The following is a 12,500-nucleotide window of genomic DNA, read 5'->3' on the forward strand; positions in this document are numbered from 1 at the left end:
CTGTCCCCTCATTTTCTCTTGGTTATTCTAATTAGTCCGTATTAACATTACAAAAGCACGGAGGACTGTATCAAAACAGGGTCACCGGCAGCCTCACTTGCATTCGTAGGCAGCTACAACGGTGAAATGGTCTATTGTGTTTGTAAAAAATGAAAATATTTTGCTTTACTGGTAATAGCCGATTTGCCAACTGAAGACGAAAATGGGGACATTCCATCAAGGCGAAATCGCGTTAACTGGGTCAGGCCCTGGATGGCAAGAAGGGAAGAAAGAGGGGTTTTTCACCAACTTGCGAGGGAGCTTGCTGTAGAGGATGCTGGCGGATACAGAGATTTCTTTACAGTTAACAGCCAACAGTTCGAGTTTTTATTCAATGCAGTTTCACACCGAATATCTAAGCAAGATACAAAATTACGATCAAGTATCAAACATGCTGAAAGGCTTGGTGTCACGCTGAGATATTCGGCGATAGGTGAAACCTTCCAAGTCACTAGAGTACTCGTTTAGGATCAGTAGAACTATGATTTTCTCCATTGTCATCGAGTGCGCAGGCTATGCAACACTTTCTTCATCTCCTCTACTATCTTATTAAGTTGCTGTGAAAGGGTTTGCGAATCAGCAAGTTTTATCTTCTTGTCTTTGTAAACTGCTAACGAAGTATTCCAAAGCGATGGGCGTTCTTTCAACGCTTGAATGAACCCTTCCTTTTCCTCATCTGTCATTTTGGAAGCTGTCGTGAGTTCAGTCGCCATTTTGTCTTCGAATAAAACCTCACGTGCACAAAAAGAGCAATTTGACTGGCCAATGCCATTAAACGTTGCGACATAAGTTGCAGGGAAGGTGTTACACTGCGCAACGTGGAAAAAATTCCTTGCAACGTTGCGGGACGCGTTGCGGAAAGTAGAACTGACTTCTACTTTTCGCAACGATTGCGGCAACAAAAAAATTGCAAGAAATGTGTGTAGCAGGGTATGTTACACTAGGCAATATTCCGTGCAACTTGTTTCGCAAGAGAAATTGCCTAGTGTAACAGTGCCTTCAGCAACGGTTGCAACGATTTTTTAAGTATTACGTAGTGTAACAACTTGTCTAGCAACGGTTTGCGGAACAAGCCAATCATCATGTTTCTTTAACCTCATGTGATCATCGAATCGGGACAAGTTGCATGAAACGTTGCTCAGTCTAACCCCCTAAAAGGACTTGTTTCGTAACGTGAGAACGTTTGTGGAAATGTCGTTGCGAGACAAGTTGCTCTTAAAATTGCACAGTGTAACAGCGCTTAAAGTCTTAAAACGTCTCCTGCTACCAGATGAATGAATGGCTCACTAAGTCACATTCCAATCACCTAACAAGAACACAGGTTCGTTCTCTTTGGAAATAAGGCTAATCAGCCAATCCAGTGAAGACTGAATAAAATCTCACTCTCGATCAGATCTATAAATAACGCCAATAACAGTGTTCCTTACGTTCGTCCCATTGACTTCGACAAGCCTAAACAGAGCCGTGTCAGCTCGTTGTTGAAATATAAACAATCAGCGAGAAAAACTACACCTCCGCCTGTCCTACCAACCCAAGAATTAAATCCAGGAATATCAGATGAACGACTAGAACCTGCCCCCCATGTTTCACAGATGCAAATAACACAAAATTCGAGCGCAAAATTTCGTAAGAAATATCATGAAGCTTGAGAAATGCTGAAAATGTTCATTTGGAGAAGTAGATTTTTATTATTATTATTCAGATTTAAATGATCCTGACTGTCAGCCAACCCCCCATTTAAAGGGGCTATGTCACGCAAATTGTGCAATTTCACGACACCCAAAATGGCCAAAAAGTAGAATCAAACATTGCAATAACCACTTAAAACTGTTGAGGAACATAAAAGAAATACAGCAAAAGGAAGGACAAGCATATGGATGGACAAAAATGGACAAGATTGAAACGGATTGCGTTTGAGTAATCTTGAAAAAAAGTGTGGTCCGACCGTTTTTTAAGTTTACGGCAAATCGCATAGATAAAGGTAGTTTTTGCTCATAATCATCTTGTTTGTGATGCAAGGATAATTTCATCAGTATAGGAATTCCACATTACCATTTTCGAGCTTTAAACGCGTGATCAACTTAAGATTTCCCCTAAATACCCTGATATAATGTGACATAGCCCTCTCAGCCACTTTCTCTATAATTATAAATTCACAATCATGGAGTCAAGAAGAGCCTACTAACAGCGCATGAAATCATGGCAACCCAACAGGCCCTCACGGAAGCCGTAGACAAGTGACTCACAACCGCTTACAACACCATATACTAGTCATACTTGTTCATGCTGGTATAGGATTAGAAGTCCTAGCTCGTATCTGCTCGTGCTCCTTCTAAGCTTTTTGATTGGCCCATAGGGCTGCGAGAAAGACGGCCGTTGGCAAAATCAGGATCGGACCGGATCGGACCGGATCGGATTGACAAAACTCGGACCAGATCAATGACAAACTTCCCGCTGTGCCTTTCTCTCTGGTGTAGTCGTCTCTTCATTTACTTTTTTCCAGAGGTGATTACAGATTCCGAAGCGGAATTATAAAAGATACGATGTGACGAATTGTCGTCAATAAGCGAACAACGGTCGTCTTCTTCAAACATGCATTAAAGCTGACAACAATTATTTACTTTCCCCCAGTTCCTGACAATTGTACATTAGCCTGATTTAGCAACAGAACAACCCATCCTCGACCTCTGAATAAGCGCATTTAACTTGATTTGCTTTTCATTGTTAATTTCAGTTTACAGTGTCCTCAATTGGTGTTCCAGCGCTAGCGAACCCCAATGCATGCCTGAAGTCGCAGGATTCGAACCTGGAAATGCTCGATTAATAACCCTTTCAATTAACCACTAGACTATCACATTTTTTAAAATATGTCAATATTTTCTGTTTTTTCGAATGCCGCTGTAAATGTGTATTATCACTCGCTAAGAAACAAGTTTAAACAGGAGAAAATGTCGGTTACCTAACCTCAAGAGAAAGCTACCGGTAACCATTTTAAAATCAAGCACAAGACTTGACCACTATTCAGCATTTATTTTATATATACCAATTAGTGATGGTAAATAGTCGGTACAATGGTCAGGATTGATTAAGAACATTTTCTTCTAAGTAGGTCACGGTGCTCCCGGTTCAAATCCTGTCCAGGAATGCAACTTTACCTTTTTTTCTTTTCATCTGTTACCACAAGCCCTGGGACAGAGTAATCTAAATTGACGATAACAGCCAATCCAGAAAAAAATAGGAATAGTTTGGATTCTACTCTAATATGACATAATATGGATATTTTTTGCTGCTTAGTCATTAAGGGGATAAAAACATTTCCTCAAATTGGGTGCTTCGGGTTCAAATCCTGTCTAGGAATGCAACTTGTCCTGGGACAGAGTAATCTAAATTGACGATAACAGTCAATCCAGAGAAAGTTGGGAATTGTCGATATTCGTCATTTCAGAGGTAGAGGACATGTTGAACAGAACAAAGAGAACGTCAGTTGACGAAGGGAGAGCTCGCAGAATAGTTTGGATTATACTTTAATATGACCTAATATGGATATTTTTGCTGCGCTTGCCATCGTCAACTGATATTCCCGTTCTGTTTCTAAATCAGGCTATTGTGCAATCATGTATTTCCCATGGGTACACGGGTCGTTGCTATGCTTGGCTTTCGTACTTTTAGCTATTTGTGCCACCCTTTTGGCCTGTGACATTCAGTTATCTACGTTGCTTTGCTCGGAGAAGTTTTCGCTTCTACTTTGGTGTTGTTTACATTTTTTTGCGACCTCTTAACTCCATTGGTCGTTTTAGGTGAATTTGCCTTGGTTTGGAGAACACGTTTCCAGTTTTTTCTCATAAAGGATTTTTTTTACTGGTTTTGGATATCCGGCTTAATCACCACGCTGTTTTTTTTTGCTTCAGTTTTTTGCGATAGTCTACTGCATTGAAGAGTAAGTGTCCTTTTGGCTAATTTGTTCTTGCGTAGACCTCAATATTGTGTGTTCAATGAACGCGGCTGATGGATTACTGTCTGTAGTGTTTATATGAGAAATAGTTTTTATTTGGCTGAGCGCAGCGATAAAGAATGGAATTGTCAGGGACTGGGGTAAAGTTATGAATTGTTGTCAGTTTTCTTGTTTAAAGAAGAAGACGGTTGTGTACGCAGTCAATTCGCTTATTGGCGACAATTCGTCACATCGTATCTCTTATAATTCCGCTTCTGAATCTGTAATCACCTCTAGAAAAAAGACATTTCGATGAGTCTCAATAAATGAGGAGACGACTACACAAGAAAGAAAGGCACCGAATTCGGCTTCTCCTCTTTGCAGCACGTTGTCTGGTGACCGTCTACTTTTGGTGGGAATTTTGTTATTGATCCGGTCCGAGTTTTATCAATCCGATCCGATCCGGTCCGGTCCTGGTTTTTCCAACGGCCGAGAAAGACCTATGAAGCGTCCACTTTTTCCAGATAATCCACCATCATATCTGCTGTTTAATTCTTATCGATGAAATTACAAAAAGACGCTGACATTTATTCGCAATAAATAGCTTCCTGTCAAATATAAGCATTTTCGCGCTTACCACGTTTTGACGGTGTGACATTCGTCGACCACTGTCAGAGACAAATTCCTCTTAAGAATAGATGATTCATGCTTATTAAATCCTTGAAATGCTCTTAAATCATTTGACATCAGCTGGTCCTCAGCAGTACTTCGGAGGGGGACGATTACCACAACCGATGCTGCTTTGTTCAGCTCGCTTGGGAATGAATTTTTTAAAAGAACAAAGCTCTGGTAAATCATGCTTTTCCCAAAACCAGTCGGTATACAGCCATTACATCTTTACCGGAAAGAGCCACTTCTACAGCCACCCTTTGTTCTTTTTTAAAAGCAATATCGTGAATTTGAAGGAACTCTGAGGGCCGCTTTACACGAGCGCAGGATGGACACCGACCCGGCTCAGTTCAGCGTCTAATTTTACGTTTACACGAGCCCGGGCTGGGTGAAGGTTGGGTCGATCTCGGCTGACCCGGGTCAGTTCCTTTTCGTCTCGGTTGAAATAGCTGGTAGCTACTTGTCAGAAAAGAAAATGGCGGACGAACCATGCAATCATCAGAATCATCGATATTTGTGTTAACGTTATCAGCCATTTTACCACTGCCAAGTTGACGTTATTTTTTCCACACTCTCTTCATGCCTTCTCGCCTCCGCCATTTTGCTACAGGCTGCGCTTGGACAAGAACGCTGAACCGAAAAAAGAGTGACGTTCAAACGATGTTTATATGAAGAAATTTCAACCCTTCTATCCAGGTCAAATTGAGTCTCGAAAAGGGTTACCCGGCAAGGGGGGCTGATCCAGTATGACTACTGTTTTCGTGTAAACGCTTACAAACATTTGACTGCAAAAAGGTTATCCACCGCGGTGACTCAACCCGGGGTCGTGTACAGAGGCCCTGAATCTACCGCGGTAGTCATATTCACTTGGTCAGCAAATACTCTTTGACACATCGTTCTTTCAATAGTAATTATGTAATTATCTCGTCAAATGAGTCTGACAGCTTTCCATTGTTAGCGGTACAATGGGAATTTCCCGTTGAACGCGTCGGTTACAGTTCTTTCTCTCCTCTTCCCAAGCCTCCCTTGGTCATTTTATTTGTTTGCGTGACAAAACACGACTGTCTCAGAAAAGCAGGACGCTCGACTAATTTAGTTCCACAAAGCAATTGTTTTTGTACGTATGCATGCTTGTTCCCTCTAGCTTGGCGTTTGAAACGCGACCGCCATCTTGGAAGTTAAAATTTCTCCTGAATTACAACGAACACGCAATGAGAACAAAGTATCCTGGGGCCTGTTTCTCGAAAGTCCCGGTAATTACCGGGCCCGTTAACTTACCGGGACCGTTACCGGGAAACTTTATCGGGACCGAAAGAGTGTTTCTCGAAGCACCCGTAAACTTTCCCGGTACTTATCGGGGCCGATAAAATAACCGGGAGTTACCAGGCTCTTGCATGCACTTCACGCTCGTCAAGAAAAGAAGGAGAATGACTTGGCACTAGATCCGTAGGGCTTTGTAGCATCCAGTTTCCCAACCGAGCGCTGCGATGTAAACAAAGGTAGCGTTCGAAGCGAAGACCTTCCATAGTTCCTTTTACACCTTCTAGCAGTGAAGGCGACTTTTTAAACCTCATTAGCGGAGACATTTTGCAAAGGGTGTTTAGATGGCAGGATTTTTTTTTATTCACGCTTTTTGTAAGCAACACTTTTAGTTTACTGGGAAGCAACGCTCTTTTGGAGTAATAGAAGCTCAGAAAATGTTACAACGAGGTTAAGCGAAATTCTCGATCTCGAAGGCTTCGATTCAATACAAGTAGCAGATTGCAGCGTACAGCGAACCAGTGGAAGGAGGTATGTCTTTGAGTCATCGTTTAGCATTATCAGATGTTTTGGATTCTCTTCAAGAACATCTGTTTTCAATTTTATCTCGGCAGGTACGTCGGGTGGAATTCCGTCTTACCTCAGGTTCACTGCATTTATTTCGATTTTCATTGTCATATATATCCGAATACTCTCAAGATACACTATTTGAAAAAAAATCACGTTTATTTAATGAAAACAAAATAATGTTCTTAATTATATAGTTATTTATCATAAGGGTATAGTAGATTTTAAAAGACGTTGCTAAAAGGGATCAATTAGTATGTAATCACTTATTAGTTTATGGGATAATTCTATCCTTGATTTATTGTGACTCCTTCAAGTCAAAGATACTTGGTGAACCCCTAGCTGGAAGTAAGATAATTATATTGTTAAATTTGTGGCACCTTTATTAAGGGGGTGGCACTTAACTACAGAAGGACAATGGTTGCTAAGGAACCTGTTTAGTCAAAGAGCCCTACAGAAAGGTTGCATGGATGGTTTGGTTAGTCAAATCAGTAGAAGAAATGTTAAATAGAACACTCTTGGCAAAAAATGGTAACTGCAGAGTTAAAGAGACTCAAGAAATGATTATTTGAAGGGGTCCATAGCAACAGTTTGGTAGCTAAGAGCCACCCCCCTTAAACCTGATTGTTTTCATGCAGCAATAATGACTTTACTGCTGAATTAAATGTGTCGTCAGTAATTCAAACTGTGATAGCATCTTACAAGCTAAAAATGGGGAAATTGGAACTAGAAAGTGACATTTTGAAGGAGAAGCAGGTACCAATAATACTCAGTTATCCTGAAATCACATTTGATGAACAGGGTTTTGTTAAGCCATGATGAGTCCAGGTGATCTGGTGGTAAATTTGCGGTCTTAAGGAAAGATTGATTTTGTTGTACTCATTTTCATGTCTTTAAGACAGATGTCCTGATGATCATAAACAAGACTGGCTAGATTCTAGAATACCGGTCTACTTAATTTGCAAAGGAATAGCGTCTGTTATTATATGCCTAGTTCTTCAAAGGGCACTACTGCAAGAATACAATAGTGGCCCGGGTATTCTAGAATCACTTCGTGTTACATTATAACACTCGACCAATGGAAATGAAGCAATTCAGTGATTAATTTTATTAGTAGTTTTATTTTTATGAATGCTCCATGTCTTGGGCAATTTTGTTGTCAAGTTTTGGCTTTTGTTTGTTTTTTTGTTGTTACTGTTAACATAGATGCAAAACTATTTTGCTTGTATGTATCAGGGGGTTTCATTTATTAGCTCATAGGAAGGGGGGGGGGGGGGTGGTTGGCAAAATTACTTGGAAAGTCCTTCAAACATTTCCCAACCCCCCTCTATAGTAATGGCGACAATCACATAACCCCAATCTTTAATCTTTATCCAGCATTATATCTCAACCCCGCTCTTTCTCTCCCTCATACATACGGGAGCCACCCAACTTATACATGAAAGCATAACAGCTCAGCCAGTTCATCCAATGCATTCATGTGTTATTAGCATTAATGCTTATATTCAACATTTTCAACTCAATAATCATCTATATCCTTAGAAGCAACAATTCAGCAGGAGGCGTAGCAGGGTTTTTCCGTATTAATAGGTACCCTCAGGAAGGTGCAGTGAAACAAGCGCTTTCTGCATGAGCCTCTTGGGAGGATCTGGGGGCATGCTCCCCAGAAAATTGTTATTATGAGGGCTTCAGAAATGCCATTTCCCATGTTTTCCGTTGGTAAGTTTTATAAATCAAAGCATGAAAAAAATGCTAACTATTCACTCGCAGTAACTTTGTTTTTTATTTGTCAACGTTTGGAACTACTGATATAAGTGTTTAGTAGACGAGTGCATTATCCACAGTAAATGTGGCTACAGGAAAAGGGAGAGACCTCTGAGTCCCTTTACATTGAGAGTTTTAAAATCATTACAGGTATTTCCCAATACAGGCATTTCCCTGTTCCCAGGAACATTTCCCAATGGCCAATGCCAATGGCCAGGAAAATGGGTGTAATATTATAAATCATTTCTAATATGTACATTCAGCTTTGAAGTCAGCGAAATGAAGTGGAAAAGCCAACATTTCAACCAACCCCCCTCAAAAGGCTGCTCAATATATGACAACCCCCCTTAATAACATTACCCCCCCATGTGCTAATAAATGAAAGCCCCTTTCCCTTTTTTGCAGTGTCATTTAAAATGAACTCACCTGATGACTGTTGAGTGGCTTTTGGACAAAGTGACCCAATAAAATTAATGTTACTGTTAAAGTGCACCTCACTCCAAGTGTTTTTCACTGCAAAGTTGAATCTTTCCATCTATGGCAAATACTTTTTTCCATGTTCTCCTTGAAAATTGGTTTCAATCCACAGTAAACTTAACAAGGCCTAGCTAGCAAGAAGCAATAATCAAGTCTTTAACGGAGGTGATCCCTACAAAACTGCTCTGCATTGCAAAAAGGTTCAAAACAGTTTGTTCCGTTATAGTTGAAATTAACTCATGCCTCTCATTAGCTTTGCAAATATCTCTCTGGTGTTGAGATTTATCTTAAACAAAGGAAAATATTTTGAGTTAAGTTAAGCTTAAGTTATGTAGAAGCTATTGAGTAATGGAGGCCAGGCAGAAATTTGTTGCTTTGCACTGCCCACCAGAGTAATCAAGGAGGGGAATCTTGTCTTCCACAGGCCAAAGGCCCTCTCAGTGGTGTTCTTCATTTTTGTATGGACTTTCTGGTACCTGTACCTGTTTGATTGCATACCCACAGTCTCCCAGGAGCCACCCATTCCCACCTCCTCCACCCTCCATACATGCTTGCAAGTAGCTGGCATTAAAAATAGTTGAATCATGTACAGAGCCATGCCATATGCAAACAAAATTTGTAGATGACAGGTGAGCATTGCACACTGTCATCACATTAATAGCATGAAAACCCTTGTGGCAAACAGAGAGATGTTTATCACTGTCTGGGCGCCAGATAGGAATGAGAGAGCCATCAATAATTGCTCCAGTCACTCTGGGAAAGCCAGCTATAGGGTAAAATACGGTCACATTTGCTTGAAAGATTTATAAACATGAATTTATTGTCAGACTTGAACACCACCAAAACAAAACAATGATAAAGCGGACCGCCGTGGGAACAACATAGGCAAAGAAGTTCGTTGTTTGATGAGCATTAATTGATTGGTTTTGTAGAGTTTGAGTCCATATAATAATTCCTTTTTTTCTCGAACACAAGCATGTTTCATTCTTACACAAGGAGACAATTTCCTCTTTGTTTTTTGCTGGAAATGCTGCAGCTAGTCGTTCCCTATTAAGACTCTGGGTGCTGCGAATTTATAGATGTGAAAAAAAGTAGACTCACGCCAAAACAAACCGCAGTCCGTGTTTCAGTCAAGGCTTCCTTTATTGCCGATTCCATCGAAGTTTAATATATTAACATCTGTAGTTTTACGGCACCGAAAGTAGGTGGGTACGTCTTTACTATTATCCTGTATTGGTTTACCTGAGTCTCCGCGAATTGCTGTCTCTCTACTCTAGATCGATCTTCTTTACAATACACCGCTCAATCAGCCAATTTAATCTTCCTGTTGACAACCTATGCCTCTCAACGACTTCTGTATCGGTCATATGATTCAGTACAGGCCTCCATTGGTATGTTCTTGGCCGACAAACTGCGTAACAAAAGTCCGTCTTCGGCAGCCATTTTGTTTTGTTGCAGCAAAATGATGTTACCGTAAACTTTAACGGGAGAGTAACGGGAGCTCCAAAGCTCCCGTAAGTTACCGGGCAAGTTATCGGGAAAAATAACGGCATCGAAATTAACGGGAGATTCGAGAAACACCCGAAAACTTATCGGGTAATTACCGGGTGACTTACCGGGTACGGTAAGTTACCGGGTCTTTCGAGAAACAGGCCCCTGGTCCATTAGCTCAGTGATAACGCCAAGGTCGTGAGTTCGAACCTCACATGGACCAAGTCTTTTTCCGTCTTTTGTTCCGAGAAAAAGTGGTCTTCGAATTTTCTTTCTGGACCTGTTGGTTTGGTGATGTGATTCCCGCTTAAGAGGTGAAAAATATCGGTCTTAAGTCCAGTAACAGCCCTTTCGTGCTTTACTTTATCGAAAACGTGTCGCTGGGATTTTGTCGGAGCTATAACCTTCATCAAAACTAACATTGAGTATTTAGAGAAAGGAGGTATTTCCCTCCCTTAATTCTGATCGCACGAAAACAAGAATTATCAACTCCCTTGATAAAACCATTTGTATACTGCTTCCCCACCAACGCAGCACCACAGTTTCTTTAGAAACTATCCCCTTCATTCTTTTGTTAACCGAAACGCATCAAAAGGCTAAATTATAATACAACAATCGTCACTTAAGCATAAAATCGGATAAGACCGTTTCTTCAAAAAACGCTGAGAGTACCGAGTAACCTGGTCCATAGCTCAGTCGGCAGAGTGTGGTGCTAATAACGCCAAGGTCGTGAGTTCGAACCTCACATGGACCAAGTCTTTCTCTATCTTTTGTTCCGAGGGAGTTTGGTCTTGAAATTTTCTTTCTGGACTTGTTGGTTTGGTGGAATGATTCTCGCTTAAGAGGTGAAAAGTACTGGTCTTAAGTCCAGTGGCGGCCCTTTCGTGCTTTACTTTATCGAAAACGTGTCACTGGGGTTTTGTCGGAGCTGTAGCCCTCATCTAACTAACATTAAGTACTTAGAGAAAGGTGTCGTCACCATGAATTCTTGGCTGTGAGATCGGTAGAGGCCCAACATTTGCAAGCTAGAGTTTTCCAGAAGACTTTTTCAGCTTATCAACACGAAAGGTAAGTGTGTTTTTCCAGTAGCCTTGATGGCATTTGTTGAATCCCCGATCAATAATTGACATCTGATGAAACTTTGACTTGCAATAATAGCCTGAGCAAGCACTAGAGATGTTCAGAAATCGGATGACTCTAAGTTTGGTACCGATGGTTGTAGAGTTTGTTGGTTAGCACCATCTTGGATATGTCTCGCATTGAAAACAATTTGGAGCTGACCAGTCTTCCCTGTCTTCGTTAAAAGGTTGTTGGTGTGCCTTATAAATGGGCTATAGTAACGGGGGATTAGCTCAAATGGTAGAGCGCCCGCTTCGCATGCGGGAGGTACCGGGATCGATACCCGGATCCTCCACTCTTGCACCATTCTGAAGTCAACCGAAATACCTCAGAAGCAAAAAAATCTATTACAGCAATCGGCAATAGGTCATTTTACAGTTGTTTGCTCAGTGACCTAGCGTATGAATGGCTGCGAGGCTGCCGCTGACCTTGTATTGATACAGACCTCACTGCTTTTATCATGTAAATTGTGTTACTGTAATTCCAATTAGTCTACATAAACATTAGAAAAACACAAAGGTTTGTATCAAAGCAGGTTCACCGGGAGCCTCGCTTCCTTTCTTGGGCTAGGAAACTTGGCTACAACTGTAAAATGCTGTATGTAACTCTATTGAAGAACGAAGAACGATCAGTTTTTCAAAAACTCGTTAACTCTCAAGGAAAGAAATGACTCTAAAGAGATGGTGTTACTCAACTGCAAGAAAGTGCACCCAGACCATGACAATATAAGATACACTGATCTCAAGGCACCGATGGGATTTGAACCCATGACCTCATGTTTACTAGACAGGCGCTCTAACCAACTGAGCTACGGCGCCATGCTTAGATTGCGTGTTTGAAAATGAAATCGATAACATTTATTTGGTTTGACAGAGAAGCTTCCTTTTTTGTACGTACGCATCTATCTTCCCTCCACATTGGCGCATGAAACTCGATGGCACGAAAACAAGAATTGGCCGGTTGGTGTCGTTTTTCTCCCCGTCATCTTGGAAGTTGAAATTCCTTCTGATTTACAGCTGAAAAACGCATCATATCATAGGTGTTCAGGGACGGCCCTTTCGTGCTTTAATTTATCGAAAACGTGTCGCTGGGATTTTGTCGGAGCCGTTACCTTCACGAAACTAAGATTGAGTCCTTGGAGAGAGTTGTCGTCGCCTGGAATTCTTGGCTGTGAGATCGGTAG

The 12,500-nt window shown here is 41.1% G+C and overlaps 1 long non-coding RNA gene and 3 other non-coding genes across 4 annotated transcripts; 3 read left to right on the forward strand and 1 right to left on the reverse strand.

Moving 5' to 3' along the window:
• Nucleotides 1–5,871: 5,871 nt before the first annotated feature.
• LOC138015737 (uncharacterized) lies at nucleotides 5,872–7,151 on the forward strand. The gene is made up of 2 exons (XR_011125626.1): nucleotides 5,872–6,430; nucleotides 6,514–7,151. It is a non-coding gene; the product is annotated as an uncharacterized lncRNA (long non-coding RNA).
• A 3,728-nt stretch (nucleotides 7,152–10,879) lies between these two features.
• On the forward strand, nucleotides 10,880–10,953 carry Trnai-aau (transfer RNA isoleucine (anticodon AAU)). Its single transcript has one exon. It is a non-coding gene; the product is annotated as a tRNA-Ile (tRNA).
• A 586-nt stretch (nucleotides 10,954–11,539) lies between these two features.
• On the forward strand, nucleotides 11,540–11,612 carry Trnaa-cgc (transfer RNA alanine (anticodon CGC)). Its single transcript has one exon. It is a non-coding gene; the product is annotated as a tRNA-Ala (tRNA).
• A 449-nt stretch (nucleotides 11,613–12,061) lies between these two features.
• On the reverse strand, nucleotides 12,062–12,135 carry Trnat-agu (transfer RNA threonine (anticodon AGU)). Its single transcript has one exon. It is a non-coding gene; the product is annotated as a tRNA-Thr (tRNA).
• Between the last annotated feature and the right edge of the window lie 365 nt (nucleotides 12,136–12,500).

Source organism: Montipora capricornis, chromosome 9 (genome assembly GCF_036669925.1).
Source record: "Montipora capricornis isolate CH-2021 chromosome 9, ASM3666992v2, whole genome shotgun sequence".
Classification (NCBI taxonomy): domain Eukaryota; kingdom Metazoa; phylum Cnidaria; class Anthozoa; order Scleractinia; family Acroporidae; genus Montipora; species Montipora capricornis.